General features: G+C 47.2%; 1 protein-coding gene across 13 annotated transcripts in view; it reads left to right on the plus strand.

The window, feature by feature from the left end:
• WDPCP (WD repeat containing planar cell polarity effector) overlaps positions 1–16,942 on the plus strand; it is a 3,071,480-nt gene that overhangs the window by 317,077 nt on the left and 2,737,461 nt on the right. The window lies entirely within an intron of this gene.

A 16,942-nucleotide genomic window follows, 5' to 3' on the forward strand; every position in this document is an offset into this window, starting at 1 on the left:
GCGGCATTCCGGGGCTAAGCCCGGGATATTAAAATAATTAGTTGGTATATTTACGCATTTCTCGAATGAAACGCAATTGGCTTTGTTTCAACTTTTTGATATATTAAAACGGGGGAGGGCGGCATTGTTAATACAGGTTGCTGTACGTCAGTCTGTTGCGTCTATGTGCAATAACTCGACCTCTTTGCATTTCATTTTAAAAAGCTGCGAAAGTACGTTTTCCAGAAGATGCTGCAAATCCGCCAATTTCTGACTGGGACTACTGTTCCCCCGACCACAATGTGGTGTTCTCATTCTTGTTTTCCTGGGTTGCTGTCCTGCCCTCCGAATGCATTTTCTTTACATGCTTGGTTGGTAGTTCGGGGTTTGTTCTAGGAAGTTTCTGCAATGCTCTTGTCTGTAACTTTTTTTCACGACCTTTGTGTTTTTGGCGGCAGGATACAGTGGGCTGGCGGGTCTGCTGTACTTCTGTATCTGTGGAAGGGCCCAGTTCTGAATCCTGTTGGGCCCTTCAGCCGCTTTTTCTTCCGAGGTTGATGCAATGGTTGTTATCGAGTTAAGAGCTCCATGCTGGCCAATTTGTTGGGGTTTTGTTTTAATCCAACATCTACAGCGCACCGCGGCCCTGGCTGCAGAGCTGTCGGAGCGGCTTCTCCGTTTGGTCAGAAATGTACTTTTGAAAATCAAGTGTACTCGTTTAACATTAATAGTTAGCTTCTTTGCTTTCCTAATCCTCGCCCGCATTTTGGAATAGATCTCGCCAAAATCCAGAGCTCGTAACGGTTTTTTGCCCTTCGTCTGTGCACCTCTTTTCATGTAAGAGATAACCTTCTTTCCACGGATACCAAAGCGAGCGCTCTACACGCTCTGCTATTTGACCGGCTTTAAAATGTTAGTGTCTAGTGTTTGGGGAATACCTTTCTTGAAATAGACAAATTTAGCTAAACTAAAGCGAAGTTCCTGGCATTCCTGTGTGGCACAACCGTGGCATTCACACACTGATTGCTCGCAATTACACGTATCTGTTTAGCATTTTAGCTAGAACAGTTGTGAATATATGCAAATTCAACAAACCGCCCATGCTGTGTAGCGTTAGTCTGTTTTCAGTTACTACCTAAGGCACATATTCTGTAGATGTGTGGTTCTTAATGGGAGTCTGTCATTGGTTGGGTTTATTTTATTCAAGTATGGCATTCTTTTTATGCTGCCTCATTGTGAACGGTTTGTTGTAACTGGGCTTTGGAATTCCTATTAATTAGATATGTGCTTTCCCTTTCACATTACGTGTGAAAAATACTCGACAAAGCATAGTAGATCCGAGATGTCTGATGAGGATGCCAAGGCTCATTTCTATGTCTGTTCACATACTGATTTCAGACATCTGCCTTCAGTGCGTTTTCGTCAGGGCTTTAAGTGTGCTGGGGCTAGCCAGGGCAAATCCCCAAATAGTTCCAGCCGCTAACATCTCGGGAACCCCGGTGTAGTCGAAGCACTGCATGGTTACACAGGCTGCCTGCAGATGTCAGCACTTCGGATTAGAAAAAAGAAAAGACATCGCCTTTTCTTTTTTCTAAACTGAAGTACTGACACCTGCAAGCAGCCCGTGTAACCGTGCAGAGCTTCGGCTACACTGGCTGCTTGATCATGTCTCTTTACTCAAACGGGAGGAGGGCTCGACTGCCCAGCTCTCCTTTTGTTTCCAAGTAAATAGTAATCACGCAGCTTGAAGCCAAGGGGCTTTATGCTGCGTGATGAGTTTACTCGAAAACAAAAGAGCTGGGCCGTCCAGCCCGCTGTTTTAGTACAGAGACAGCAGCAGCAGTCAGACATTTCATTCAAGGAATGTTGCCTACCACGCGGCTCCTTGAATGAAAGGGCAGCCTGCTGCGTGTGATAGTTGGGGCACACATGTGTCAAAACTTTGGTGGGCCCAGCCTCTTTTGTTTAAAAGGAGGGGCTGGACACATCAAAGGTAATAATGCTAGTGCGCCCCAGCTCTTCTTTTACCAGCCTCCCCATCCCCTTAGGTGAGGGGGGGGGTTGGGGGCTCTCCTTAGGGAGCTTGACTGAAGTACACCTGCACTGAGGCCACACACCCCAACGTGATCACGCCCCCTCGATTTCTAATCCCACTTAATGCATTGGGTTTCATCTGCCTGTAATGTACTCCACTGTGTCTGATCTTTTTAGATTTGGCTATTGGGTAGCGCAGCTTTTAAGCCAAAACTATTGTCTTGGGAGTACAGTTAGGAGGAACATAGTATATGAGGAGCGATACACAGCTTATAGGTGTTTGGGTATTTACCCACCCACTGCCCATGCTAATCCTTATGAACTTTTGCACCCACTTCCTGCCCCCCCAAAACATGTCATCCACAGATCCCTTTGATCTTGCCTTATCAAGCCGTAACACCAAACTTTGGGCTGGAAGTGCCAGCCAGTTTTCCTTCAAATCATTCTTTTGGGAGTGAATTACTTAATCGAGGCTGTAAATGTGTTCCTGTTGTAAAGCACTTGATGTATAAGCAGTATGTGTGTCCTTAGTTCACAAATGTCCTGTTAAAAAAACAGCATTGGCAAAGCCAACCGTTTTGGCTTGTGTATAGGTATTGGCAGTGGTAGCGTTAGAGATCAGTATGGGGTCGTGGGTGAACCAGGGCGCACACATACAACAAGGGAAATGGGGTCAACAGGCCAAACAGGTTTAATTTCAGCTATATTTTACCAAGCTGGTTAAAAGAATTGGGACAATAAGTATGTTCAGAGTAGGTACACACCCTAAAAAGTTAACACATGTTCAACAGTTTCAAAAATACCCTATCCACTGAGCAAGAGACTGCATTCTTTTAACCAAGCAGACATCACTCCCAGCATTGCTTCAAATAATGTGTAGTCAGAGGTCGTATTTAACAGAAGAGGCATCGCTTCCAGCTCGTCTTTAAATAATAGCCAGTCACAAAAAGTGAGTTTAACAGAAGATATATCACTCAACCTCAGTTTCGAATGATGGTCAAGGACAGTCTGTTTAGCAGGAGTCACAGTTTGCCCCCATAAGAAGTGTTTACAGTGTTCGGTTTATGGCTGTACATCCCAGTGGCAGCCGATTAATTTTTTTAACTGGAGGGGTGTAAATATTTCCCCCAGATATGCCAGAGTGACCAAGCGTAGCAAGGGGGATCCCAAACCAATTAAGAGAGGATTTGGGGTTTCACCCCTGCGTCCTGAGAAAAGCTTTAAACTAATAGCTTAAAATGGTGTATTTTGCAGGACTTTGTTTTTGCATGAATTGGGTAAAAAGCCAAACAGTTTGCAGATGGTTTTGTAGGGTAATTAATGAAAAAAATCTGACCGATGGAAGTCACTAACAGTGCACAGGAGCATTTCGCCAACCCATTTTCATGATGCCTTTGTCCACAATATATGCCAGCATAAAATATGTTCACGCTGGCTGTGTGCATACCTTTCCATGCTGGCTGCACCAATATTTGCCAGTATTCCCAAATAAGAACATAATCATGTTTGTTTTGCGCATATTGGCAGTAATAATACTATAAGAAAATACGTCCACACTTGTTCTGCCAATATATGGAAGTATCCCCACGTAAGAACATGCTCCATTTGGCTTTACCAATAAAAATGCCATGCCACTGTATGAAAACCTGTTCAAACTGGCTGCATCAAAATGCTAGTCTAGCCACACAATAACACCATGCTTTATCAAAGATGCCCAATAAAAAATGGCAAACCATATTAAGGAATGACTAGACTGACTGCACCAAAATTCCAGTCTAGCTATGTAATAACACATCGTGCTTGTTTTACCATAGATGGGCAGTAAAAAAATGCCATGTCTTCCCCTGAGCCCCCCATCTCTCGAATGCACACAATGTGATTATGTGGCATCAGGCGCACTGGAGGGCCCAAGGGGCTAGCATGGTATATATTTTTTTTTTTACAAAGCATCTATCACAGATTCCTAGTTAAAAAAAAAAAAAAAAACATGCCTGCGCCTTTCACACATAGTATGCACTCTATTCACACCAATCATCATACTCTCTCATTACACACAATGCAAGTATACATTGTAAGAAACCTGAAGGTGTCACACCCGCTAGTCCCCGGGGATTGGTCATCCAGGTGGCCAGGACACGCCCATTGCTATTGGAACCAGTTCCTGGGGATGGACCAGTGTGGGAGGATCACCTGGATAAGGGGGGGGTCTTCAGGGAGTGGAAGTGGGACAACGAAGGGCGAGACGCAGTACCCCCTTCCTTATAACACCCTTTCCCCATCCTACCAGGAAGGATACCTAGAAACTCAACCCCCCACGCCCCTTTTGCAACACAAACACTTTCTCACGTGAGCAACAGCGGACTAACACCAGAGCTCTATACCTGACATGTCCCAACAAAAGGGTCAGGCAGAGTCAGGTAATTACTGATGATTACACACACCCGACTTCCATCACACACTTCCCCACACGGATAAAAGGCAGAGCATGAAAGCACACTCTGAGCAAGACCAAACGCATGAGGAAGCAGCTATTCCGAGATGGCAGTTCAAACAGAGGAGAAAGGCAGCGAGATGAGAGAGAACAACCATCAGGGAATTACCCTTGCCCTTTTCAACCCAGAACCATGACTTTCAAGAAGCCTCAAGGAAAAGAATCATAAGACCAGGAATTGCAGCTGACGAACGGTGTAGTGTGTCAAAGGTACACAGGGCCCTACCGCACTGATAGCCAGGGTTGGGAGAAGAGATTGCCACTGTGGGTACTGTCTTTGACTCCGACAGCAAAGCATCGCCAATGAGTTCAGCACAGCCGGTGAGTTGGAGAAACTGATAGCAGACCGGACTGTGTTGTGCTCAAGGTTGTAAGCAGCAACATTGTATGAAGAAAGGGAACTGGCATACAACTAACTTTTGTGAAACAGAAATAGGTACCAGATATAGAGTGGTCCTGCGCCATGTGGGTGCTCACTCGAAGGTCTCTCTTTGAGTGGGGAGGAATTCTTGAACTGTGAAATCGAAGTGGTCCTGCAGCGGGTTGGATTGAATCCCGTGCACATTCGAAAGTCTTCGATTGTCTGTAAACTTAAATTGGTCTGAGCCCGGCTGAGGGGGACTAATTGTGGAAAAAGGGTTTGAGCCCAGAAGAGGGGGATCCAGGGTGAAAGACACTCGAGAAGATTGTTGTTGCAAATGTGAACCCGACTGAGGGATGCTTACAAATTGAAGTTGGTCTGAACCTCACCGAGGGGGGCTAATGGTGAAAGGAGAATCGGAGCACGGCTGAGGGGGATCCAGGGTGAAGAGTAAATCACCCAACTTGATTATTGAGAAAGGCAGTTTTCTTTATTGTTTGACACATTAGGTCCTCTGAGGTAGGAGACTTTGCGCTAAAGAGACTTGGGCACAGAAGTCCCTGATGTTGGTGAAAGGAGCCAGAGGGCTGATGACGAAGCACCCCTCTCCGTTTGTATGCGAGGGATATATAAACATGCAGTTGCCCAGCCAGCATCCCATATGGGCCAACCAAGGTTGGGGAAGAAAAATGCTCTGGCTTTGCATGGCCCATTGGACATGCGTGGCTGAGGAACAGAACTGTCAAACGAAAACAGTGTTTCGAATGGATTGTCTTCCCACGTATTCCTCATCTTTAGATATCTTCCTTTCCAGCATCAGCTGCTTCGGAATTCGTTTTTGGCAGAGGGCGCTGTGCATTCGATGCAGTCGACTGGATGTCCCTAGAGGGCCTCAGTATCGAGGTCAACGTCATCACACGTACAAATAGCACGCACACCGCCCGTTAGCTTCAGTTCTATTTTTCGGTGATAGCTTACGCTTTGAAGGTTATGGCAAGCTTTCGGATTCCTCATGAAACTGCGACATTCGAGTAAAATGGCCTCTTCATCAACTTCATCAACCCCGAAGACCTGATTTAAGAAGTGTCATGATTGCGACACCGAGATATCGATAACGGACCCTTGCAGATTCTCTCTTGGTGTCGAGCACAGGACGGCAGACTGCGGGTCATACCAGTCAATGATGGGTAAAGCGCTGAAGGAGTGCAAGGGGAAGTTGGCAACGGGTAGGCCCCCTATGAAATCCCCTTCAACCACTTTGTCGAAAAGGTGCTCATCGGATGAGTCGAAAGGCGACTGTCCGCAGAGGAAAATGTCTTAAAAATTCTCTTGTTCTCGAAGCGGTTTTCACCACTCCTCATCTTCATCTAGAAAGATGAAAAAAGGTGCCACAGATCTCCTCTCCATCATCCTCTGACTCATAGACAGAACGGAAAATAGTCTGCCCAAGTAAAGCAGCGACTTTGGCCGAATGGGAGGTATTAAGGCAGGAGATGCTCAAAATCTTCGAGAAGGCGGCCACAGCCCCCTCGAAGGAGAAAACAAAAAGCCATGTTCCTGTCGTACTGTCAAAAGCTGACAAAGTCCAAGATCAAATCCTGCGCGCACTCGAGCCCAGGAGAAAAACCTTCGACCCCTCGAACCTTTGAGGTCTCGACTTGACGACAAGACCAGCAGCTGCCTGTGGGTCGGCCTCACCCATTATGGATGAGCCGCCACTGATGCACCCTCAATCTATGCGTATGGTCAGTGTGGCTGGAGATTAAATACTGTTAACTTTGAAGCCATGTACATGAACTGCTCTGTTGATAATGCAGTGATTTTTGACCATGTTCAGGGATCCACGCACACATTCTACTGTGCATGGCTATCAGGGTAGCACAGCAGTTTGGGTGACTGTTGCTGAGATGTTATATATTAAAAACTGGATGTAAATTGTGTTACTTTTTTTACAATTCCTTATTAAAAAAAAAGTGCTGTAAAATGTGTTTGGCCAAGGGATGGTTTGGGCTGGTCGCTTTCTCATATTCAGGGCAGGTGAGGGAAATGTATACCCCCATAGTGAAAATCAAAAGTCGGCACCCATGAACACACAGTTTAATTTGCTTTTAACTGCTATCAGCACAATAGAAGCATGTATTTGTTATTAAGCAGTTGGACAAGCATACTATTTTTAGAAATAATTGTGTGATAAAACACAGAGGAAGGGGCAAATAAATCACAGGATATTGTGATGAATCAACTTCCAGGACACCAGTGGTTCAAAGATGAATATCGGTTTCTAAACCATCATCAGCCCCACACCTCTAGTACACCAGAAGGGATCCAAACAGATTGGAAAACACAAGTCAATTATAAACCTCCTTGTCCAATTTTGGTTACATGGACGGAACGGCAAGCTTATCTCCACAAGGTCGTGGATGGTTAGTTCCAACACAGCGAATATACAATTATTACCCAATGATAAAAGGAACTGTCCTGGCAAGGTTGTATACAAATATCTACTTTATTATTATCACAGCAGACAGCTGTAGCACACTACAAAATACAAACCACCCTGTAAAGGAATGCAGAGGACAGATGGTTTCAAGAAGGAAAAGGGATGCACTCTGGATACTGACAAGGAGGGTAGTCAGTAAAGTAATTAATCGTAATAGTTCAAGGATACTTGGTTTCACCACAGAGGGCCTCATTATGAGTGTGGCGGTCCGGAAAAAGAGTGCCAGTAGCAACATACTGGCACCCTTTCCGGACCGGCACACTCTGACTCTGCAGGCGTGGGCTGTTACGCCTGCCAGGTCTGATCTGCCAGGAGCAATGGTACTGGACGGCAGAGTTTTCACGGAAGCACCGCTAACAACTGTGCCGGTGCTTCCGTGAACACATTCCCATGCAGTCCTCTGGGATTCCATGGGAATGAGGACTTCCCGAATCTTCTGGTTAGTTTCAGGGTGCTTTGCAGCTCCTGCGACTGAGTTTAAGATGGGATACAGCTGCGGGTATCAGACGGCAGGCAGTTCAGCGAGCAAGGCTGGATGGATGGCTGCAGGCTGGCCTATACAGCGGCTCAGAGTCCGGAATCCTTGTCTTGGTGCTGCATGGTGGGTCTGAAGCACTGGTCGAGGCATCTCGGACGAAGTTAGCGACTGCAACATGACAACTGTCAGTGGTGCAGTCGGTTGCTGCTCGAGGGGCTTGACTGGCTCGAAAATGTCCTTTAAGGTGTACGCTGCTTGATGCTTGTCGGAGCACTCCTCGTAGTTTCTTCGCTGGGCTTGCGTCATCCTTTAAGGCGGATGGCCCAAAGCTGAGGAGAGTGTTGCAGGCAACAGCCTTGTCCTTGGTTTGGTTCAGAGACTCTCTGGCACTTCCCACCTAGGAAGCTTGCATGCAGAGCCTAGCGGGGCACGCTGTGTGCTGGCTGGGTACCTGTTATAGAGCTGCTGTAAGGTCCTCTGGATTCAGTATCTCCCTCTGTTCCCTGGGAGATGTTTAGGGAGGAATCTTGCTTCCCTCTTTGGAAATCCTGGCCTTCCTTCACTGGTGGAAGCTGTAAGGCAGACTGTACCTTCAGCCAGGGTCCAAATGAGTTCCTCTTGTTACTCCTTGCAAAGTCTTCAGATCTGCCAAAAGAGGGGCTCAACCCTCTTTTAAAGCCAAATGGGCCCTAGTGATTGGTGTAGGCTAAGCCTACCTTAAGTAATTCTGGGTCCCCACCAACTATCTTCTGTTATGCATGAGGTCATAACCACAGCGCTTTGCAACAGGAAAGGTAAAAGGGTGAAAACATCTAGCAAGTCCCACCCATCTTCTTGTCTGTTGTGGATCAAAGGGCCTCTCTGGTTAATTCAGCTCTCTGTGGTTCTTGATTAAAGGCAGGTCTCCCTTGAAGTTGTGCGAGAACAGGTTTTGTTTCTCTATCAAAGCACCTACTCCTACCCTCTGTAAGGGGTCCCCCTGTGAGGGGTTGACTACTGTAAACACTTGTACCAGACATGACACTTCACTGCCCTTAAAACCGAGGGGCTGAGCTGGCTTCAGGTTGAACGGCGCATACAGAGAGACCCTTAACAACCTACTCTTTGTTGTTCCCTCTCCAGGCCTATGGACCCCCCCCCCCCCATATGGTCTCTGTTCGCTCTCCTTTTTCCTCTTCTCCCACTAATGGTAGCATTCTCCTGGCCCCCCTTCACTCCTCTAAGACCATCATTAATGTCTACCTAAATGGCACTGTTGTGGTCCAGGGTCCTCCGGCCATTCCCCTCCTTTTTGATAGATGCTTCCCACACCTTATCAACTTTCCTTCCTCTCCTGCTATCCCTTCTTACCCCTCTGAGGCTCCTCTGTCGCCTCCCTCTTCTGCCACGTCTCCAGCACCTCCTGCTGCTTCTCTAGCCACCCTGTTGCCTCCCTCCTCTGCCCCCCCTCTGGCACCTTCTTCTTCCTGTCTAACTACCCTGCCTTCTCTTCCTTCCTCCTCTGCCCATCTTCGGGCACCTCGAACACTTCCACAGGTTGTACCTCTGGCCTGTACCCCTCCCCGGAAGCCCTTCAAATAGGGCAACCTGCTCCACAACCCTACTCTCAACTCTCATTCAGCTGTCAAACATTCCTCTGACATCTGCCAGCTCCTGGAAGAAATTGATTTGGATGTATTCCGCCTCACCAAGACTTGGTTCATGATTTCACGGCCAGCCCTGTGACGAGTTTTGACACTCTCCTTCCTGATGGCTACAAGATCCTTTCCAAACCCAGAGCCAACCCTCCCGGTGGTGGTGTAGCCTTGATTTTCCCAGAGTGGATCCCTGCTTCTATCATTCCAATGCAGGATTACTCCTCCTTTGAATGCCTGGTCTGCAGGCTCTCTATCTCATCTGGCCTCTCACTGTGGCCACTATCTACAGGCCGCCCGGCCAGGTCGCCCACTTACTCTCTGAGTGGGCTGATCTCTCCTCCTCCCTCCTTGCCTTTTCCTCTCAACTTCTCCTCCTCAGAAACCTGAACATCCACCTGGATGCTACCAGCCCTTCTTCGGGACTCTTTCGCAAACCTCTGCGACTCTCTCTCGCTAGTCTTCCCTCTGGCCCGACTCACTCTGCAGGGCACACCTTGGATGTTCTGATCTCCTCAAACCTCCCCCTCTTTAACCCTCTCACCACTCCTCTCTCTTGGAGTGATCACCTTCTCCTTTCCTCCCACCTATCTCTCTACCCCTCAGGCCAAGCTGACTCCAGCACTGCCACCTACCTTCTCGGTCATTCGACCCATGAAGTGTGTGTCAGTTGAGGCTTTTGCCGCTACTTTCTTTCCTCCTCCTGCACCTTTGGCTGACTCAGACCCCTCTCTAACTTTCATCTCTCCATCTCTAACACTCTGGATGTACTTGCCTGTGTAATGAGGATCTGCTTGAAGCCCAAATCCAAGTGCAATGTTTGGTACCATTCCGACCTCACCACCCTTAAACGCAAGTGTAGGATGCGGAGAGGAAGTGGAGGGCATCAGGTGCACCCCTGGCAAACTGGCCTGCTGCCTGTTCCAACGGCAGTACAGACTCTCTGTCCTCTCTAAGAAGAGAGCCTACATCCAAGCCTGCGTCTCTGCAGCATTGCAGCATCTAACAATTTGTCCGACCTTGTCAAAATCTGCAAGGAGCTGTCCAATCCTGCTTCAGTCTCTACCTCTCCTATTCCCTGCCAGGCCCTCTGCACGGCCTTGGTTTCTCATTTCACCACTAAAACTCTGAACATCCTGTCCACCCTCTCTTCCTCTACTTCTTCTTCCTCCTCCTCCACCACTCCTAGCATGTCTGAGGCCGTCTCTCCTCCTCCTTTCCCCTGTTCACTCCTGACAATGTTTCTAGACAAATCCGATCTATGAAAGTCTTGTCAAAGCAGGTTCTCCCCTGCTCATCCAGAACCATCAAGGACCACATCGACACCCTTCCTCCAGCCTTGGCCGATTCCTGCAATCACTCCTTTGCCACTGGAACTTTCCCCTCCCCCTTAAGCACTCCCTTATGCACCCCCTTCTAAAAAAAAAAGCCCTCAGCAGATCCTTCCTCTCTGGCTAACTATCGCCCTATCTCCATCACTCCTTTCCTGGGCAAACTCTTGGAAAATCTTTCCATCTCCCTGTTTATAATCTGCATACTGAATCTGTTGGTTGCCTCCACGACCACCAGTCTGGCTTCAGAGCGGCCAGAAGCACGGACACTACTCCCCTGAACACCCGTGTAGACCTTGACTCTAATCTCCAGTCTGCTCTCATTCTCCTCCATCTATCCTCTGCTTTTGACACGGTCAACCATGCCATCCTGCTCAAATGCCTCAATGACAACCTGGGTTTCACTGATTAGGCCCTGGCTTGGTTGACCTCCTTTCTCACTGACCGACCCTTTCAGGTCCAACAGGGGTCTTTCCTCTCTTCTGTCCCGCTCTCTCTCTCTCTACTTGTGGTGTTCCCCAGGGGTCTAACCTCTCTCCCTGGCTGTAAAACCAATACCTGGCATCTCTTTCCAACTGCATCGCTACTTTCTGCTCCAATTTTCAGTGTTATGTGGATGACAACCAGCTCTCTTTCAGGTTCCTCTCAGCCGCCTTTGCTCCATCTCTCATACCAGACTGTCTGGCCACAATTCAGGAATGGTGTGCCGTCAACAATCTCAAACTTAATGCCAGTAAGTTTGAGATCCTCCTCATTTGGACACCTGCTCGCTCTTTTCCTTTCTCTCTCTCTGGCTGACCACTCTGGACCCTCTTCCTGCTCCTTCCTGTGAGGCTGAGAACGTTGGTGTCATCTTCGACTCCACCCTCTGCTTCTCTCCTCAGGTTTCTGACATCTGTAAGAAGTCAAATTATCAACTGCACCACCTCAGAGGTATTCTTCCGTTTCTCACTTTCCCCCAGAAGGTCACTGTCTCCAGAGCTCTGGTCCTCTCTAGGCTGGACTATTGCAACAGCCTCTTTCTAATTCTGCCTGCTTCTACTATATGACCTTTCCAACTTATCCAGAACAGGACTGTGAGACTTGTCCTTGGCCTCAAGCCCAGGGATCGGAGCTCTCCAGCACTGAAATCCCTACACTAGCTCCCAGAGGCTGCAAGGATCAAGTTCAAGACCCTCTGCATCATTCACAAGGTTTCCTGGGGCCTGGAACCCCTCTACCTCCAACGTTCTCTCTCTGAGGGTCAGACCCTTCTCCAAGTAGAGTTGGCAGCAGATCTCTCTCCTTGGCTAAGACCTCCCTCTGAAACAGCTTCCTGCCTCTCTCAAACTTGAGCAGAACCACCTCTTGTCCAGTTGCCCTCACACTGCCTCCGAGCTCCCCAGGGTCTGTTCCTGCAACCCTGAAGTCCCTTCTCACTGCACTTATGAGCCACCTGCTGGCTGCACTTATTGATTTACCTGCACTTCTCCCCTCCCCCCCGGCACTGCTCCCCTTCCCTGCACTTCTGCAATCTGAATGACACAAGGCCTAGTAAGTTTTGTCCTCCCTTTTTTCCCCTGCTTCGTTGCACATAGAAACACGTGTGTACAGGCGCGTTATAAATACCATATTATATATCATATCAAAGGTTGTTGGGGTTTCCTGTCTGCTTTGTTTTAGCCTGTGCAGCCAGGCCCCATATAAGCCTGTTTGAAGTATACTGTATTAGTATGTTAACAGTCGCCATAGCTGCAGAGGGTAAACAAACAGACAGGGTGGATCCATGGAGCCTTTGATAGTTGATTAGGCTAGCCATGGCAGGAGGAAGGTTTTGCCCTCCCCCTTTTGAGAGACCTTGATGTACTCCTGGGTGTGTCACATTCCAACTAAATGTGACCGGGTGGACTGCGCCTTCAGGCTGTGTCCTCCCAGAGTACACAGGTCTATGTGCATGTCATGCAGTGAGCATAGGAAAATGTGTGCAGATTAGCCCCACACATTTTCCAGAGGTTGGTCTACCATCATTCAATTTCGTATAAAATTTCTAAAAAAACCCAGGTGAGCGCACACCCACCGTGCGAATGGTCGAATTCCTCACAGTATTTGTGTGATAGTCCGACTAAAAAATTAAAACATTTTAAAGAAAACTAGTGAGTGTAAGTCTAAGACGCATGTTTCACTTTGGAAATGTATTTTTTTGTTTTTTCTATGCAAGTATATGCTGCACGTTTGGAACACAATAGTGTACCCAGCATGTAGGAGCCTGCTTTTAACAGCGATGTCCCCACCCGAGTGATATTCATGGCCTATTGATTACCGTGGGCCAGACGAAAGCACACTGGCTAAGCAAAGAGCCAACCTGCAAATGCACGAATGACTGCTGAGCAGAGGAGCACCTTTTAAGACTCCTGGAAAGTGTCCTTTGCCAGAGGGCAGGGGCAGGCCACCAATTAGGGGGCAAAGCAGCAAATAGGTGGGGGGCAATTGCCTTCCTTTGCCTCCCTCTAGGGACGCCTATGGGTATTGGACAGGAATGTGCCTGACATTGCTATTCTATCCCTTTGTACTCTCTCAATTTGCAGCTGCTACCATCGTTGGCCAGTAAGTATTAAAGCAGTGGCTGGCAAATGCTTGCGCCATGCCTCCACGAAAGCCAAATCTGTTGGCAATGTTTCCAAGTTACTCCAGCTCCTTTGCTGGGAGCCTTTTCCACGCACTTCCACCTTTTTCTTCTCATGCTTTCATGAGCACCCTTTCTATCCCACGCCCTCAGCCCAACCATTGACCCGACTTTGCATCTCCCTACCTCGACTGGTCGACCATACTCTCCCTTCCTTTGCCTCTCTATGAACAATGGTAGTAGGCGCTATACAAATGCAAGGGGAAGCACGAGGACACTCCACATATGCCGAACGCTGTACTTTTCTGTGAGTGGGTTGCTGCACTCTCCAGAAGGCAGGCCGTCCTTTTAGCAGCGCAGAGCAATCCGCTAGATTTTCATGCGAATAATAAAAGCAATGACATGCCACTTCTTTGACGCTTATGTTTTTATTTTAATTAACACTGCAATCTGTCTTGTGAACTGTTCCATATGCCTTCTGTGAGCCCTTTTTGCCTGATTAACTGGTACCCCGCCACCATTAATGCAAATGTTAATTACAGCAAAAATGCAGTTGAATTAGTCACTTTCCTGCCATGGAATCCGGCAGCAACGGAATTAGGTCCTTGACAGACACGAACGGCACCGGCCGCCGCCTGTCTGATATTCAAATCGTCATATCTTAATGCCCGGCCAATAAAATACAGAATGTATGTGGCCTATTAGAGCTGTTTGGGTGGTCGCACAGATGTTACGAGCTATCTCTTGGAAGCTGAAGGGTAGTGCCCAGATCTGACTTGGATACGTTTACTAGCGTGTGCGATCAAGGTGATTGGCTACCAGCAGCTACGAAATGTTGCAGGTGAAGGATTGTCCCTCGCCTCATAGCTGCAGAGTACAGGGGGGGAAAAGGGGCGCCTGCCCCCATTCTCCTTGAACAGTGAGGGCAGCACTGTAATTTTGCCCCCATGGAGATTATGAAAGTATTTGCATGGGGATCTTTGAAAGTGCGACAAAAAAATACGAACTTTTTTTTAAAAATGTTTTTTTTTAAATTTTTTTTTTATTTAAACAGATTGTGTGGTTTCCTTATTTGAAACCTTTAACCTGAGCATGTCCGTTCTTTCATCATGATTCTTCGTTTGGTATACAGTATCTTAGTAGCAGTGCTTGGTAGCATCTTATTAGTCCTGGGTTATGTTGTTGATCTCCTCTGGTTTCTTAAGGATTAAAATCACTAATTTTATGAGTGCTAATGTCGTTTTCATGGTTTCTCCTTCTACAAGAGTCCTCCACCACTCATCGACATTCCTTGTCGTGTAGCTTCTAAGGATGTCCTCCAAGCACTGCTCTCGCTCTTTCCTTAAACCGGTACACTGTAGTATGAGGTCTTTCAGAGATTCGATCTCTCCTTTTTTTTGCACATTCTGCAGCTTTCCCCGATGTCCAGCCTTTTTCTTCTTTGTAATATTTCTCCTATTGGTAAAATGTTCAATCTGAATCTCAGGAAAAGGTCTCGGAAGTACCAATTGGGGAATAAAGTCAGATAGCTCGGGATCTGATTCAGTTTTCGTGGCTGGGCCCAGAAGTCTTCGTAACCTTTATATTTACAGTTATCTTCTTGGGTTTCGATCCAATCTGCCATGTATAGTTTCTTTTTAGTTTTGTCTGGGTTAATCCATAAGTCATCCTCTGACTCGCTGAGGTTCACTAGGATCCCTCAACATGACTTTTGCCAGTTTGTTAGGATTACATCGGATTGATCTTTTAGGGCTTTTTTCAACACCCCAAATCCACCCGTAGTGTTTTCCTCAAGACATTTCCGATAGAAACTTAGTGTTTTCCATACCACTATTGTTTTGAGTGATGTCAGAGCCAGCTCTCTTCTTATCTGCTGTATTGGTGCTGATTTAGGCAGCTGTAAAGCTTTCCTCCAAAACAGACCCTCCAGGATTGACCATGTTTGAGCTTGTAAGGGGATTGGTGATTCTACCCCATATGTTAGTATTGGCACCACTTTCATCCTATAAAAGGCTATTAGAGGTGATAAGGTAAATCTGCAGTATCTTTTACGCAGAATTCTCCCTTGGGCAGCTAGATTGGTTGCTTTTCTTTTTAGCCCAGCTATTCTTGGCGTATTGTTCTTCGTGTTGTCTATACAGACTCCTAAGTATGTGAATGCTTCGACTTCCAGGATTTTTTTGTTTCTCGGAGACCATCCTAGTTTTTTCCCCTTTGGCTTTATTACCTCCTGGGCCTAACTTCAGAATTCTTGATTTTTCTGGGTTTATAACCAGGTCATTTGAGTCCACATATGAAAATTACAATGAGTGAAGGCAGTATTAAAAGGCAGGCAAGCTGTGACTGTTTATACCCTCAATGGGCACAGCATGGCCTATGCCTTCTCTTCTGCCGTGCACAGGTCTGGTCATGCTGCTCACTTCAAATTGGCATGGCTGCCTCAGCCTTGATTGTGGGAAGAGTGGACTCGCCATGCTCATTGTTCTCTTTTTTGCTATTTCTTACTTTTTCCTCTTTCATTTGTTTAACTTTTCTAGCTTTGGCATTTTGCATCCGACTTTATTTCCATTCTTTTTTCCCCCTGACTTTCTCTTTCTTTCTGAAGCTTTTTATCAGCCATCTCACCTCCAAACCATCCCTTTTTCTTTGCCTCTCCCCACTTCACTCCCAAGATGTTGCTTCGCTCTTTCTCTCTCTCTCTCTCTCTGTTTCTCTGTTTCTCTCTCTTTCTCTCTTTCCCTCTCTCTCTGTTAAGCGATAAGTTAGCATCCACCCTCTCACAGCTCACATGTGCCTGGCTATTTTACACCAGAAGCCACTGATTCAAACTCTGAGATAGATCTGCATGTTCATGCACCTGCTGTGGAACGTGGTGTGCAACCAGAAGGTCATGGTGCCTAAAACTGGTAGAGAGGAAAGGAAGAGAGGGAAATGGAGAGAAGGAAGGGAAGAAAGGAATGAGGGAAGAAGATAGGTAAATATATGGAGATAAAGAGGAAGGGAGAGAAAGGCAAGGATTATGCTAGGGATGGAAATATGCAGAGCATAGGATCGGGGTGGCAGAGAGAGAGTGGGTGACTTGGTTTAGGCTTCTCTGCTAAAACTCACCACATTCTGCCCTCTATCCCCTCTTCCTCTCCCTCTTCCTCTCTCAGCCCCCCTTCGGCCATCTCTTTCTCTCTTCCGGCTTTTATCCTCTTTCTCTCTGACATCATCTGACGAGGTTTCTAGACAAGTCCGATCTATGAAAATGTCATCCAAACAGGTGCTCCCCTGCTCCTCCAGAACCATCAAGGACCATATTGACACTCTCGGCCTTGGTCAATTTCTGTAATCTATTTCGCCACTGGAACTTCCGCTCTCCCCTTAAGCGCTCCCTTGTGCACCCCCTCCTCAAGAAGCAGTCTGTCGATCCTACCTGCCCGGCAAACTATCACTCAATCTCCATCACCCCTTTCCTGAGCAAAAACTTGGAAAAGCTGCCCATCTCCCAGCTTACTCTCCACACTGACTGTCGGTGTCTCAATGATCA

This window comes from Ambystoma mexicanum, chromosome 4q, assembly GCF_040938575.1.
Source record: "Ambystoma mexicanum isolate Mex_15411 chromosome 4q, UKY_AmexF1_1, whole genome shotgun sequence".
Classification (NCBI taxonomy): Eukaryota; Metazoa; Chordata; class Amphibia; order Caudata; family Ambystomatidae; genus Ambystoma; species Ambystoma mexicanum.